Raw genomic sequence first — 15,470 nt, forward strand, 5'->3', positions numbered from 1 at the left:
GCTAGGGGTGGAGGTAAAGGTATTAGAGGTGGAGGTGCAGGTATTGTTCTGGTTTGTGGTAGAGAAGCTTCAGTTTTATTTTGCGCCATATCTGGTCATGCCTAGTGATTCTTTGAGTGCCCCCTTTTATGTGTCTACGCCGGTGGGTGATTCTATTGTGGTGGATCGCGTCCATTATTCATGTATAGTGGTTATTGGAGGTTTGAGACTCGTGTAGATTTGCTTCTTCTGGACATGGATGATTTCGGTGTTATATTGCTGATGGACGGGTTATCACCTTACCATGCTATCTTGGACTGTCACGCCAGGACTGTGACCTTAGCTTTACCGGGTATGCCTCGTTTAGAGTGGAGAGGGACTCCTGGTCATTCTACCCGCAGTGTTATATCGCATGTGAAGGCTCGGCGTATGGTCGAGAAGGGTTGTTTGGCCTATTTGGCATATGTTCGTGATTCTAGTGCTGAGGTCCCTTCTATTGATTTTGTGCCCGTCGTTTGTGAGTTTTCTAATGTTTTCCCTTCAGACCTGCCGGGTATGCCACCCGATAGGGATATTGATTTCTGCATTGATTTGGCTCCGGGCACTCAGCCCATTTCTATCCCGCCGTATCGTATGGCGCCGCCTGAGTTGAAAGAGTTAAAGGAGCAGTTGCAAGATTTGCTTGAGAAGGGCTTCATTAGGCCTAGTGTTTCGCCTTGGGGTGCGCCGGTGTTGTTTGTTAAAAAGAAGGATGGGTCAATGAGAATGTGTATTGATTACCGGCAATTGAACAAGGTTACAGTCAAGAATAAGTATCCGCTGCCGAGGATTGATGATTTGTTTGACCAGCTTCAGGGTACCAGGGTATTTTCCAAGATTGACATGCGATCTGGCTACCATCAGCTGAGGATTAGGGCATCTGATGTCCCTAAGACAGCTTTCCGTACTCGGTACGGGCATTATGAGTTCTTGGTGATATCATTCGGGTTGACAAATGCCCCAGCAGCTCTTATGGATTTGATGAACCGAGTGTTCAGGCCTTATTTGGATTCGTTCATGATAGTCTTCATGATGATATTTTGATATATTCCCGCAGCCAGGAGGAGCACGAGCAGCACCTTAGAGTGGTTCTTCAAACTCTAAGGGATAGTCAGTTATATGCAAACTTCTCCAAGTGTGAATTCAGGTTGGGTTCAGTTGCATTTCTGGGTCATGTTGTATCAGCAGAGGGTATTCAGGTGGACCCAAAGAAGATTGAGGCAGTCAAGAACTGGCCTAGACCAGCATCAGCTACAGAGATTTGGAGTTTCTTGGGATTGGCAGGCTACTATCGTCGGTCCGTGGAGGGGTTTTCATCTATTGCAGCCCCGATGACCAGATTGACCCAGAAGGGTGCCCAGTTCAGATGGTCGGATGAGTGCGAGGTGAGCTTTCAGAAGCTCAGGATAGCTCTGACTACGGCACCGGTGTTGGTTTTGCCCACAGGTTCCGGGCCTTATACAGTTTATTGTGGTGCATCTCGTATTGGACTTGGTGCAGTGTTGATGCAGGATGGCAAGGATATTGCCTATGCTTCGCGGCAGTTGAACATTCATGAGAAGAACTATCCGGTTCATGATTTGGAGTTGGCAGCCATAGTTCACGCATTGAAGATTTGGAGGCATTATTTGTATGGCACGACATGTGAGGTGTTCACGGATCATAAGAGTCTTCAGTATTTGTTCAAGCAAAAGGAGTTGAATTTGAGGCAGAGGAGGTGGTTGGAGTTGTTGAAGGATTATGATATCACCCTTTTAAATCATCCGAGAAAGGCCAATGTGGTGGCCGATGCTTTGAGTAGGAAGTCAGCGCATTTCATTCCTATGGCAGTCTCCTATTCTTCTGAGATATTAGCTGAGATCTACATTCGGGAGATTGTTTGTCTTCATGGTGTGCCCATATCTATCATTTCGGACCGGGGTACGCAGTTTACCTCGCGCTTATGGGGAGCAGTTCAGCGAGAGTTGGGCACGCGAGTTGGGTTGAGCACATCATTTCATCCCCAGACGGACGGACAGTCCGAGCGGACTATTCAGATTTTGGAGGATATGCTCCGAGCTTGTGTCATTGACTTTGGAGGTTCGTGGGATCAGTTCTTGCCTTTAGCGGAGTTTGCCTACAACAACAGCTACCAGTCGAGTATCCAGATGGCTCCTTATGAGGCTTTATATGGTAGGCGGTGTCGGTCTCCGGTTGGATGGTTTGAGCCGGGAGAGGCTCGGTTGTTGGGTACAGATCTGGTTCAGGAGGCCTTGGACAAGGTCAGGATCATTCAGGATAGGCTTCGTTCAGCTCAGTCCAGGCAAAAGAGCTATGCAGACCGCAAGGTTCGAGATGTGGCTTTCATGGAAGGTAAGCGAGTATTGCTCCGAGTGTCGCCTATGAAGGGTGTGATGAGGTTGGGAGGAAGGGCAAGCTTAGCCCTAGGTTCATTGGTCCGTTTGAGATTCTTGATAGAGTGGGAGAGGTGGCTTATAGACTTGCATTGCCACCGAGCTTATCAGCTGTGCATCCAGTGTTTCATGTGTCCATGCTTCGGGGGTATCACGGCGGTCCAGCCCATGTGTTAGATTTCAGCACTGTCCAGTTGGACAAGGACTTGTCTTATGAGGAGGAGCCGGTGGCTATCCTAGACCGGCAGGTTCGTCAGTTGAGGTCGAAGAGTTTCCCTTCTGTTCGTGTTCAATGGAGAGGTCAGCCTCCTGAGGCATCGACCTGGGAGTCCGAGTCCGATATGCGGAGCCGTTATCCTCATCTTTTCCCCGACTCAGGTACTTCCTTCTTCTGTCCGTTCGAGGACGAACGGTTGTTTTAGAGGTGGAGAATGTGACGACCCAAAGGGTCATCACCTGTTTTTAATGGAATTCTATGACTCCGAGGCCTTGAAAACCTCATTTAGAGTCGCCTCGATTTGCGTACGCAGTCCGAGCGCGTAGCTGGAAAGCTTAAATATGAAATTCTTTGAAAAATGCTAAGTTTTGATGTTAAAATGAATAAATTTGACCTTCGTCAACGTTTTGGGTAAACGGAACCGAACCCGTGATTTGACGGTCCCGGAGGGTCCGTAGGAAAATATGGGACTTGGGCGTATGACCCGAATCGAATTCCGAGGTCCCAAGCCCGAAAAGTGAATTTTTTTTGTAAAATTGTTTAAGGAAATTTGAAATGAAAATTAATTAGAACGTATTGGTATCGGGCCCGTATTTTGGTTCCGGTGCCCGGTACAGGTCTTATATATGGTTTAAGTCATTCTTGTGAAATTTGGTTGAAAACGGACGTCGTTTGACGTGATTCGGACCTAAATTGGAAAAATTGATGCTTTATGAAGTTAAAGAATTCTTGGATTTTGAGGTTTAATTCGATGTTTATGATGTTATTTTGGCGATTTGATCGCACGAATAAGTCCGTATGATGTTCTTGAGGTTGTGTGTATATTTGGTTTGGAGCCCGAGGGCTCGGGTGAGTTTTGGATAGGCCACGGGGTGCATTTTGAACTTAAAAATTTGCTGGTGTGTTCAGGCCTGCAGGCTCCGCAAATGCGAAGCCTGGCTCGCAATTGCGAGCTCGCAAAAGCGAAGGCTGGATCGCAAATGCGAAGCCAGCCCAGGCCACTCTTCCTCGCAAATGCGAGCTGCCCTATCGCAAATGCGAAGTCGCAATTGCGACTACTGCTTCGCAAATGCGAAAGCTGGGAAATTATTTGCGAACCCTGTTTCACATTTCCCACATCTGCAGAGGTCGGGGTTCGCAATTGTGAAACCCTGATCACATTTCCCATAACTGAGACCTGCAATTTTTACACTTAAACGATTTTGAGCTTCATTTTTCATATTTTCTCAAACCCAAACACACTTACGCGATTTTCCAAGAACAAGTCTTCTTCCATATCAATTGTAAGTTAGTTTTTACTCATTTCTTTCAATCATTAACATCTTTTAACGTGATTACAACCTAAAATCAAAGATTTTCATGGGGGAAATTGGGTGTTTTGGGTAGAACCTAAGTTTTTCAAAAATTGGGGATTTAGACCTCGATTTGAGGTTCGATTTTAAAACAAATTATATATTTGAGTTTGTGGGGGAATGGGAAATCGGGTTTTGGTTCGAACCTCGGGTTTTGACCACGTGGGCCCGGGGGCGATTTTTGACTTTTTGGGTAAAACTTTGGTAAACTCATTTTCATGCATTGGGGTTGATTCATTTAGTGTTTATTGATGTAATTAAGTCATTTGTGATTAGATACGAGCGAATTGGCGGTGGAATCAAGGGGTAAAGCTATAATTGAGACTTCAGTTGCGTTCAAGGCATCGAGGTAAGTGTTTGGTCTAACCTTAGCTTGAGGGATTAGGAGTTGAGTCCTAATTGCTATGTGGTAATTGTTGAGTATGACGTATAGGCATGGTGACGAGTATCTATACGTTGGTGTCAAGTATGACCGTGAGTCTTATATTGTGATTTTCATGATTTCGTTGTATTTTTCATGCTTTGGTGATGATTTCTAGTTGTTGTGAAAAGTTTGTGGAAGGAAATGAGACCTTTGAACATTTTGGAGCATTGGCTCGAGTTATATTATGAATTGTGAAAGTATATGAGATGATTGAACCCTTTGGAGCATTGGCTCAAGTGGTAAAGTGAGTTATGGAGTACAAGTGAAAGATAGAGAAAGAGTTATTGAAATGTTCCCTTGCCGGGATTTAATTATTTACTTATTGCTCCCTTGCCGGGATTTAGTTGTTAAATCGTTGTTCCCTTGCCGGGATTCCTATATGTTCTTGTTTATTTCCCTTGCCCTTGTTTGTGATTGTTGTTTGGGTGAGGAAGAGTGTTAAAGCACGAAGGGTGATGCCGTGCATTGTTTGCTATTGTGAGGAAAGAGTGTAAAGCACGAAGGGTGATGCCGTGTCGCACGATGTACCATTCCGTGCCAATTCTATTGATTATATGTGAGGAAAGAGAGTAAAAGCACGAAGGGTGATGCCGTGCACATTTTATTATTCTAATTGCTTTGGTGAGGAAAGAGAGTAAAAGCACGTAGGGTGATGCCGTTCACGTTTTCATTATATTATTTCTTGGTGAGGACGAGAGTAAAAGCACGAAGGGTGATGCCGTGCACTTGTCTTTGATTTTTCTGATTTTTGCTGATAATTGAGTTATGTTGTCCTTCACTTCTATTTACTGATTTTCTTGTTGTTATCGGTTCGAGTGTATTAGTTGTCTTATTCCACTATTACTGTGATTCTTTATGTTGGCATTTTCCTTTATTGTGTTACTTGTTATTTTTGGCTCGAGGTATCCTGCGCAACTTTATGCTTTGAATTTATGCTATAATTGCTACATGTTTATGTGACTTAATTGCTACTTGACATTTAGCATACTAAATATTAAATTGCCTATTTGCTCCTTAAAGTCCATAATTAATTGCTACTTGTCATTACTTGTTTTCCTCAGTGAGTCATAATTATTGTGTACTTGTTGTCGTATGAATTTGTATTAATTGTTGCGTTTGTGGGAGTAATTTCATTTGGAAGAACTGTTGATTTAATGAAATAGGAGTCGGTGGTACGCCTACCACAAGATTTAATGAAATGGGGGCGGGTGGTACGCCTACCACGAGATTTAATGAAATGGGAGCGGGTGGTACGCCTACCACGAGATTCAATAAAATGGGAGCGGGTGGTACGCCCTACTGTTGATACCCAATTTTTTCCTATGTATTTATATATACTCAAAATGTTCTCAAAATAGTATGTACATGCATATATAAGCATGCCCAAGAGTTTTGGTATTTTTTCCTTATTTTTTAAAGATCTTAAAATCAATTTGTTGTCTATTTTAATAGTACAAAATTCAATAATTATTCCCAAACTAGCATTTTTGGTAAATAATTTATTTCATTCTCATATTTACACTAAGATGTAATTAATTTTTGCGTATTTTTATACATTTGTTTGGTATTTTTTTTAGCTAAATTGCATACAATTGCAATTATGGCCTATTTTACAATTAACAGCATTTCATAATCATAAAATCACTATTAGTATTTTTACATTAATATTTATATGTTATTAATTAGTTCCGTACCTGTAATTTATTTTTAAATTATTTCTTACTATTTTTATAAAATAATAAAAAGGGAAAATTGGTTATTTAACAAACAACCCTTATTATTTCAATTATAGCCAATTTAGCCCCATCCCCATCAGATTTTTAATTAAACCCAAATGGCCCAATAACCCGTTTAAACCAGCCCGACCCAAGCCCCCTTTGATCTGAACCGTTGATCTTTGAGATCAACGGCCTCAATTCGCCCTTCCTTAATTAAACCTAATGACTAACCCTAATTCCCTTATTCACATTTCAGTAGCCGCCCCTGAACACCCTCCCCCTCTCAAACTCTCTCGAGTGTTCTTGAAACCCTAATCACCTTCCCCCCATTTTCGACCTCTAACTCACCAGAACCCATGGCCTCTCAGGCCATGGATGATCTATGCTCACCTCCTATCGCTCCTATGTGCTTGGTACTCGAAGGTTCGAGGCTAGACCTCAAACGTCTCCACCCAGACCTCCGCCGACTTGAGGTTCCCGGCCATCTCCGGCCTGGCTCCGGCACATCTTAGCCTCCTGAGCCTGTTTTCAGTCTCATCCGACTTAGATCGGACGTTTTCGAAGCCTTTCTCATTCTAGGGTTCATCTGAAAACCCTAACTATCGAGGTTCTTCTCCGGTTATCTCCAGATCTGTGTGTATTCATGCTTTATCTTGAGTTTTCAAGTGGTTTCCCCAATTTTTCTTTTTAAAATCTTACTTTCAACGTCGCCTCTTTCCTGGTTTAGGGCTTTCCGAAAATGCTTCAGTGTTTTCCGACTTTTCTTCTTCCTTTCTTATGTGTGTTTTATATTCTTATGTGTTTTCATATATACATGTTCTTCTACCATGTTTTCTGTATTTTGTTCTTCTCTCTACTATGTTTTCACATGCTATGTTTATATGCTATGTCTCACATGCTATGTTCTGCTACTTGCCTTCCACTATGACTTGATATGATTCGTCTACTGCATTTTTCAACCACGTTCATTAAGTGTTCCAACTATGACTGCTTAAGCGTATTTGCCTCTACTGTCTCTTCTACTCTCATTGTGTTTCAAATTAATTCCCTTACTCTATTTTACATTAAACTTTCTACTGTATCTGCTTGTTTCTCTTCTTTGCATTTGGTTCAAGTCGAAAACCCTAGGATTTGGGGTTTTTTGACGAGTGTGGTCTCGTATTTTGTGTTCGAATCAGAATCCTTTTTTTTGGGGCTAATTGATTGCTACTGATTCTTCTTAAGTGATGCCTCCCTTCACCTTTTTCTGACTTGGTTCATTCACATAAAATTTTTGACTCTTGATTGCTTGGCTGTCAACTGATTTCCTTCCCTTAATTTGCATGACCGTGTACTGTCAAAAGCCTTTCCTTAAATAACTATTATGTATTTACCCTTCTTGCATTACTTTGAAAAGTGTTTAATTAGCTCTTTTCCTTATTTACCTTGACCGTTTGAAATCAGAATCCCTTAATTAAAGCGAAACCTTGTGTGATTGATTTTCAAACTATTTTCTTACCTATTTTTGCTTCTCTTCTGCATTATAAATACATGACACAAATTTTAAACACACACACGATTTTTTAATCATCAAAATTCTCTTCTAAAAGCTTACACTCTTGCTTCTTGATTTCAACTTGGCTTCCCTGAGTCTACTGCTTCTCCCTACTTGCTTGTTTCTGAAAACTGGTATGCCCTTTCATTTAAACTTTTGCCCCATCCCTATATGTTTATTCTATAGTTTCATTCTTCTGTGTGGTTTTGTTCATGCTTCGTAGCTTATGTTGAGTATTTTTCTTTCTTTGCTTCTGCTTTTATATCAATCCCTACCCCTAACCCCCTTTATGTGTTGAGTTGAAACCTTGGCCTGACAGTATCCCAATTACTGCCCAGGCCATGGTTTGACCTTCAATAGGTCCTGGACTCTCCAATGTTTGGCTAGTGGGCTGGTCAGGGGTGTGCCAGCATTTTATGTTGCTGGGCATGACCACCAGCCTGCCTTGGCATCCCTTATCCCTCTATTGCACTTACACTTGTTCCTAGACTCTAAGTTCTGCCCCCCTCCAATGAGCCTTGCCTTGAGACCTTGAGCTCCCTCTAAACTTGGACATTGGAGGGCTGGCCCTTCCACACTGCACTTTAATTTAGTTCTGTAATGATATATGGGTGTGAGCATTTCCTGGAGTTATTGAAACTCCTTGGAACTTTGACACATCTCGGATAAGAAAAAGGCTTTGGAACCTGATCCTGGCAGTTGGCTCATATCATATTGTTAGACCTTGGGTTTGAATTAGGCTCCTTGGATGCAGCTTAAGAGTTATGATTGTAATTTTATTTCCCGTTTTCGATTCATCGTGGTCTGTAATAAATTTTGTAATAACCTCTGGGGTGATTAGTGAAAAGCGAAGGGTAACCATGCATGCAAAGGGGTAGATATCATGCTCATAGGGAATTACCACACTTCTGTACTCATGTATCTTGCCTACAGCTTTGCACATTTGCATATCACATGTAGATATCATGTCTATAAGGTTTCTGCACTTCTCCACACAGATATCATGTCCATAGGGTTTCCGCAATTCTGCACTTATAGATACCATGTCCATAGATTTATGCATCCATATAGATACCATGTCTATAGGAATTTTGCATCTCCATATGGATACCACGCCTATAAGTAACCAGAAATCCAGACTCTACGCATGCATTGGTCACTAGGCAAACCTATTTATAGGATTTAAAATTAACAGTATTCAGATACCATGCCTATAGGATTTCTGCGCTCTTGCTACGCCTGTAAAAGTGTTTAAATTAACGACGCTAGAAAGCATGCCTATAGGAACTATATATCAAATCTGAATCACTCGTTTTAAGATTAGCACTAATTACAGAACTCGCACCATTCTGTTAAAACTGGCAACTTTCTTAATCAGTTTGTTTCTTTATTCCTGAAACCAGTAGATGCCATGCCTATAGGTCATCACGTAGGCAAACAAGTATGTAGTTAATTAATTGCACTGGTGTTCGATAGGTTGCAGCCAGGCGAGCCTAATGCGAACTTTTTGCCTGAAAATATGTAATGAACCAGTCTGCCTAACGTTAAGTATAATTTCGACCTAATCAGTACATGTAAGACATGCTAAACTACATGATTTTCTGTGATTAAAGGAGGTTTATCTGAGCCTTAATTGTTTTGTGCTCCCATAACTGCTTTCATGTNTCAGGATCTGAGGCAGCACTATTGGTGGCGCAGAATGAAGAAGGATATTGTTGCATATGTGGCTCGATGTTTAAACTGTCAGCAGGTTAAGTACGAGCATCAGAGGCCTGGTGGGCTGTTTCAGAGGATTGAGCTTCCCGAGTGGAAGTGGGAGAGGATTACTATGGATTTTGTTACTGGACTCTCGTTGACCCGGAAGAAGTTTGATGCGATTTGGGTCATTGTTGATAGGCTGACCAAGTCAGCACATTTTGTTCCTGTTGCAGGCACTTATTCATCCGAGAGGTTAGCTGAGATCTACATCAGAGAGATTGTTCGCCTTCATGGGGTGCTGGTATCTATCATTTTGGACCGGGGTACGCAGTTTACCTTGCGCTTTTGGAGAGCAGTTCAGCGAGAGTTGGGCACCCAGGTTGAGTTGAGCACCGCATTCCATCCTCAGACGGACGGACAGTCCGAGCAGACTATTCAGATATCGGAGGATATGCTCCGAGCTTGTGTTATAGACTTTGGAGGTTCGTGGGATCAGTTCTTGCCTTTAGCGAAGTTTGCCTACAATAACAGCTACCAGTCCAGCATTCAGATGGCTCCATATGAGGCGTTGTATGGCAGGCGATGTCGGTCCCCAGTGGGATGGTTTGAGCCGGGAGAGGCTCGGTTGTTGGGTACAGATCTAGTTCAGGAGGCCTTGGAAAAGGTCAAGATCATTCAGGATAGGCTACGGACAGCTCAGTCCAGGCAGAAGAGCTATGCAGATCGCAAGGTCCGAGATGTAGCTTTCATGGTTGGTGAGCGAGTATTGCTCCGAGTGTCGCCTATGAAGGGAGTGATGAGATTTGGAAAGAAGGGCAAGCTTATCCCTAGGTTCATTGGCCCATTTGAGATTCTCGACCGTGTGGGAGAGGTGGCTTATAGGCTTGCCTTGCCGCCTAGCTTGTCAGCCGTGCATCCAGTTTTTCATGTGTCCATGCTTCGGAGGTATCACGGCGATCCAGCCCACGTGTTAGATTTCAGCACTCTCCAGTTGGACAAGGATCTGTCTTATGAGGAGGAGCCGGTGGCTATTCTAGATCGGCAGGTTCAATAGTTGAGGTCGAAGAGTTTTCCTTCAGTGCGTGTTCAGTGGAGAGGTCAGCCTCCTAAGGCATCGACCTGGGAGTCCGAGTCTGACATGTGGAGCCGTTATCCTCATCTTTTTCCCGACTCAGGTACTTCTTTCGTTTCTCCGTTCGAGGACGAACGGTTGTTTTAAAGGTGGAGAATGTGACGACCCAATGGGTCATCACTTGTTTTCTCATTCATTCCGTGCTTCTGAGGCCTTGAAAACCTCAATTTTAGTCGCCTCGATTTGCGTGCGCAGTCCGGGCGTGTAGCCGGAAAGGTTAAATATGAATTTTGTGTGAAAAATGATGAATTTTGGTATTAATATAATTAAAGTTGACTTTGTTCAACATTTTGGGTAAACGGATCCGGACCCGTGATTGGATGGTCCCGGAGGGTCCGTAGAAAAATATGAGACTCGGGCATATGCCCGGAGTCGAATTCTGAGGTCTAGAGCCCGAGAAATGAATTTTTCTGTGAAATTATTTTTCTAAAATTAATATGGAAATTTGAAACGAAAATTGATTAGAACGTGTTGGTATCGGGCCCGTATTTTGGTTCCGGCGCTCGGTACAGGTCTTATATGTGATTTAGGCGCTTTCTGTGAAATTTGGTTGAAATCGGGCGTCATTTGACGTGTTTCGGACCTAAATCTTTAAAAATGAAAGTTTATGAAGTTTGATGAAAAAGTGATGATTTTGAGGTTTAATTCATTGAGTTTGATGTTATTTTGGCGATTTGATCGCACGGTTAAGTTCGTAGGATGTCGTTGAGTTAGTGTGTGTGTTTGCTTAGGAGCCCCGGGGGCTCGGGAGTGTTTTCGGAGGTGTTCGGGGTGGTTTTGAACATAGTGAAATTGCAGAAAATCTGCAGCAGGTGCACAGTAAATTCCTTCATCGCGTTCGCGATATCACCTTCGCGTTCGCGAAGCTTCAGATTCCTCCCTCCTTCGCGTTCGCATCCCTTCATCGCGATCGCGTAGAGTTATCGAGTTCTGAGGGCCTAGCCCTCCTTCCTTCTTCGCGTTCGCGATGGCTGGACTGCGTTCGCGTAGGTCTCCAGCCCCTTACCATCGCGTTCGCGCACAGGACAACGCGTTCGCGCACAGGCCAACGCGTTCGCGTAGGCCAAACTCCTTGGAACCCAGTATTTCCTTCTTCGCGTTCGCACCCCTACCCCCGCGAACGCGATGCTTGTCTGACCCTGCTCATCGCGAACGCGACCCCCATGTCGCGAACGCGTAGAGTATTTTCACCCAACGATTTTTAAGTCATAAAAATAGAACAGTGACGGGTTTCATTCAAAAAAATTCACGAACCCTTCTTCTCCAAAGCTTCTAGGCGATTGTTAGAGCATTTCTTCACCAAAGCTTCTTGGGTAAGTATTGTTTAACTTGTCTCCTTCATTTTCCATCATCATTTATCAAATTCCTAAGCTCAAATCATGTAATCTAGGGTTGAAATTGGGGAAAATGGGTAGAGTTAGGGCTTTTCAAATTTTCTTGATTTAGACCTCGTTTTGGGATTGAATTTGAAAACAAATTATATATTCGGGCTCGTGGGTGAATGGGGGATTTGATTTTGGTCCGAACCTCGTGTTTTGACCAAGCGGGCCCGGGGTCGATTTTTGTAATTTTGGAAAGAAAGCTTGGGAATCTATATTTAGGCATTGGGGTTGATTTGTTTAGCTTATATTGATATTATTAAATCGTTATTGTATAGATTTGATTGAGTTGGAGCCGAATTCGAAAGGGAAAGCGGTCGTTGTGGATTGATTTGGCCGGGGAAGTTGAGGTAAGTGTTTGGTTTAACCCTAGCTTGAGGGAATAGGAGTTGAGTCTTGTTTGCTATTTGCTAATTGATCGAGTACGATGTATAGGCATGGTGACGAGTATCTATACATTGGTGTCTAGCATGACCGTGAGTCCTTAAAGGGTGATTATCATGATTTTGTTGTGAATTCCATGTTAATTGAGGACTTCTATATATTGTGAAGAACATGCGAAAAAACATTATGATCATTTGATTTTCGTGGTGTATTGGCTTGGTTGTGATACAAATTGAAAAGGTATCTGAGATTATAAGATTCTCGGGAGCATTGGCTCAAGTGATAAAGTGAGATGTGAAGTAAGAAACGAAAGAAAGCTAATGAGTTATTGGTTATTCCCTTGCCGGGATGTTTTGCTGTTTGGTAGACTTTTCTCCCTTGCCGGGATATTTAAATTGTTGTTATTGTTCCCTTGCCGGGATTCCTATTTTGTTTGTCTATTCCCTCGCCCCATTGTTTGTGATTGTTGTTTGGGTGAGGACGAGTGATAAAGCACGAAGGGTAATGCCGTGCACGATTGTGATATGAATACTAATGCACGAAGGAACATTCCGTGCCATGATATGATTACTAATGCACGAAGGAACATTCCGTGCCATGATATGATTACTAATGCACGAAGGAACATTCCGTGCCATGATATGAGTGTTTATGCACGAAGGGTCATTCCGTGCCATCATTTTGTAAGGTAAAGCACGAAGGGTGATGCCGTGGACTCTATATGATTGTTTTGGTGAGAACGAGAGTANTTGATATTATTAAGTCGTTATTGTATAGATTCGATTGAGTTGGAGCCGAATTCGAAAGGGAAAGCGGTCGTTGTGGATTGATTTGGCCGTGAAAGTTGAGGTAAGTGTTCGGTCTAACTTTAGCTTGAGGGATTAGGAGTTGAGTCATATTTGCTATGTGTTTCTTGTCGGGTACAACGTATAGGCATGGTAACGAGTATCTATACGTTGGTGTCGAGCATGACCGTGACTCTTAATTTGATAATTGTGTATTCTTGAAAAATGTTATGATTGAAATAGTGAGAAAATCCGTGGTATTGAGCAAAGGCTTAGTTATTTTCGTAGAAGTGCTCGAGGGATGAGAATAATGATAGTAGTGATAACTATAAGTTGAAATGAGATTGGTTATAGCTGATTCTCCCTTGCCGGGACGTTTTTACTTGTGCTGTTGGGTAGTCCCTTGCCAGGATTGTTGTTGTGATCACTGTAAGATGTACTTTTGGAACGGGTTGCACGCCGCAACAGATAATGTATTGGATCGGGTTGCACGCCACAACGAATATTGTATTGGGTCGGTTTGCGCACCGCAACAGATGTTATATTGGATCGGGTTGCACGCCGCAACAGATTATACATGATGGGTCGGGTTGCACGCCGCAACAATTGAAATATGCACATGGATCGGGTTGCGCGCCGCAACAGTAGTATTTTTACGTGGCTTTAGATACAGTACAGTTCCTTCTTAGTTACTCGGTTTTTGTTAAGTTAAATTGTTCCCCCGAAGCATGTACCCCCTCCCTTCTACTGCTTATTGCATGTTTACTTTTTCCGCCATATACTATATATAACTGTACAGGTTTATTTTGAGTCTGGTTCTAGCCTCGTCACTACCTTGCCGCGGTTAGGCCAGACACTTACCAGCACATGGGGTTGGTTGTGCTGATGCTACACTTCTGTGCTCTTTTGCACAGATCACGGTGTTGGAGCAGCTTTAGGACAGCAGCAGTAGATTGGGAGTAGACCTTCAGTCCAGAGACACCGAGGTAGCCTTGCTGACGTCCGCAGGCCCGGAGTCTCCTCTATCTCTATTTCAGTTTGTTATCCCTTGTACCGAAACAAACAAATTATGACTTCTTTCAGTCTATTGTATTTAGTAATCTTAGAAGTTCGTGAGTATGGTGACACCAATCTTGGGTAGAGTTTTGTGTTGGAATTTCCGTATTTTCTTTCAGTTATTTACATTTGAGACTTCCGCTTATATTATTAAACGCTTCGTTTTATAATATTGTTGATGTTTGCTAAAAGAGGTAATTAATAATTGGTTTGCCTAGCTCCTAATAGTAGGCGCCATCACGATTCCCGAGGGTGGGAATTCCGGGTCGTGACAATAATATACATTTTATTTCCAATTAAAACCTGCCAACTTAATAATGAAGCACCACACCACGACGGGAAATAATGTCTTCTCCCTATTCAATTACATGAATTCAAGACTCGACCCCAATTGGGGAGTACGTGATATTACTTTGTTTTGAGCTTATGGTTTCAGGTTTTTCATTTGCTAGCCGTTATTATTGTTTTTAGGCTATGCTTGTATGGGGTTATTTTGTTATAAGTATGACCCGAATGGTTATAAATGAATTTTGCTCTATTTTTCTCTCTAATCAAAGCATTGTGTAAAGAAAGTTCTTTGAAGTGGAAGAAATAAGCACACGACAAGAGACAAATTAATTACCTCAAGGTTAAATATTCCTAGTCAAAGTACTGTTCTTATCAAGGATTTAGTATATATTTTATACCCTATAGTAGCTGATACCAATAACTAAACACGGAAGAAATGTAATTCCAAATTTTATATATAACACATAGAATTATGAGTTTGATCGTCCACAAGAAATCAAATGCGAAATGTTAAACAACTAATAACTTAGTTTATGATATATACTAAATGTGTCGGGGTCTACTGGAAACAACCTCTCTACCTTTTCAAGGTAGGAGTAAGGTTGCGTACATTCTGCCCATCTCCAGACTCCACTTTGTAGGATTATACTGATTTTGTTGTTGTTGTTGTTGTATAATATATACTAAATGTAACACACCCGATTCACAAATATATAGCACATAGAATTATGAATTTCATCGTCCGCAAGAAATCAAATGTGAAATGTTAAACTACTAATAACTTAGTTTATGATATATACTTACTACTATTAGCTTTACATGCATTCACCAACGTATGTTAGTAATTCTTTTTCTCTCTCCTTTTTCCCTTCAAATGGCATAACAATACAGTCAAATACATACCACAAGAGATGAAGACTCTGTTAAAAGCAAATGCATATATACCACAAGAGATGACAATTTTTTGTTTTATTTTGGAGGGGTGGAGGGACCAATTAGGCATATATATAAAAAAGAGATGATGATCAAGGCTCTGCTTCTTTTTATAAAGCTGCATTATTTTGCCCCAACTATTTTAATTTTCTAGTTTAG

The sequence above is a fragment of the Nicotiana attenuata genome, chromosome 12 (assembly GCF_001879085.1).
Source record: "Nicotiana attenuata strain UT chromosome 12, NIATTr2, whole genome shotgun sequence".
NCBI classification, from domain to species: domain Eukaryota; kingdom Viridiplantae; phylum Streptophyta; class Magnoliopsida; order Solanales; family Solanaceae; genus Nicotiana; species Nicotiana attenuata.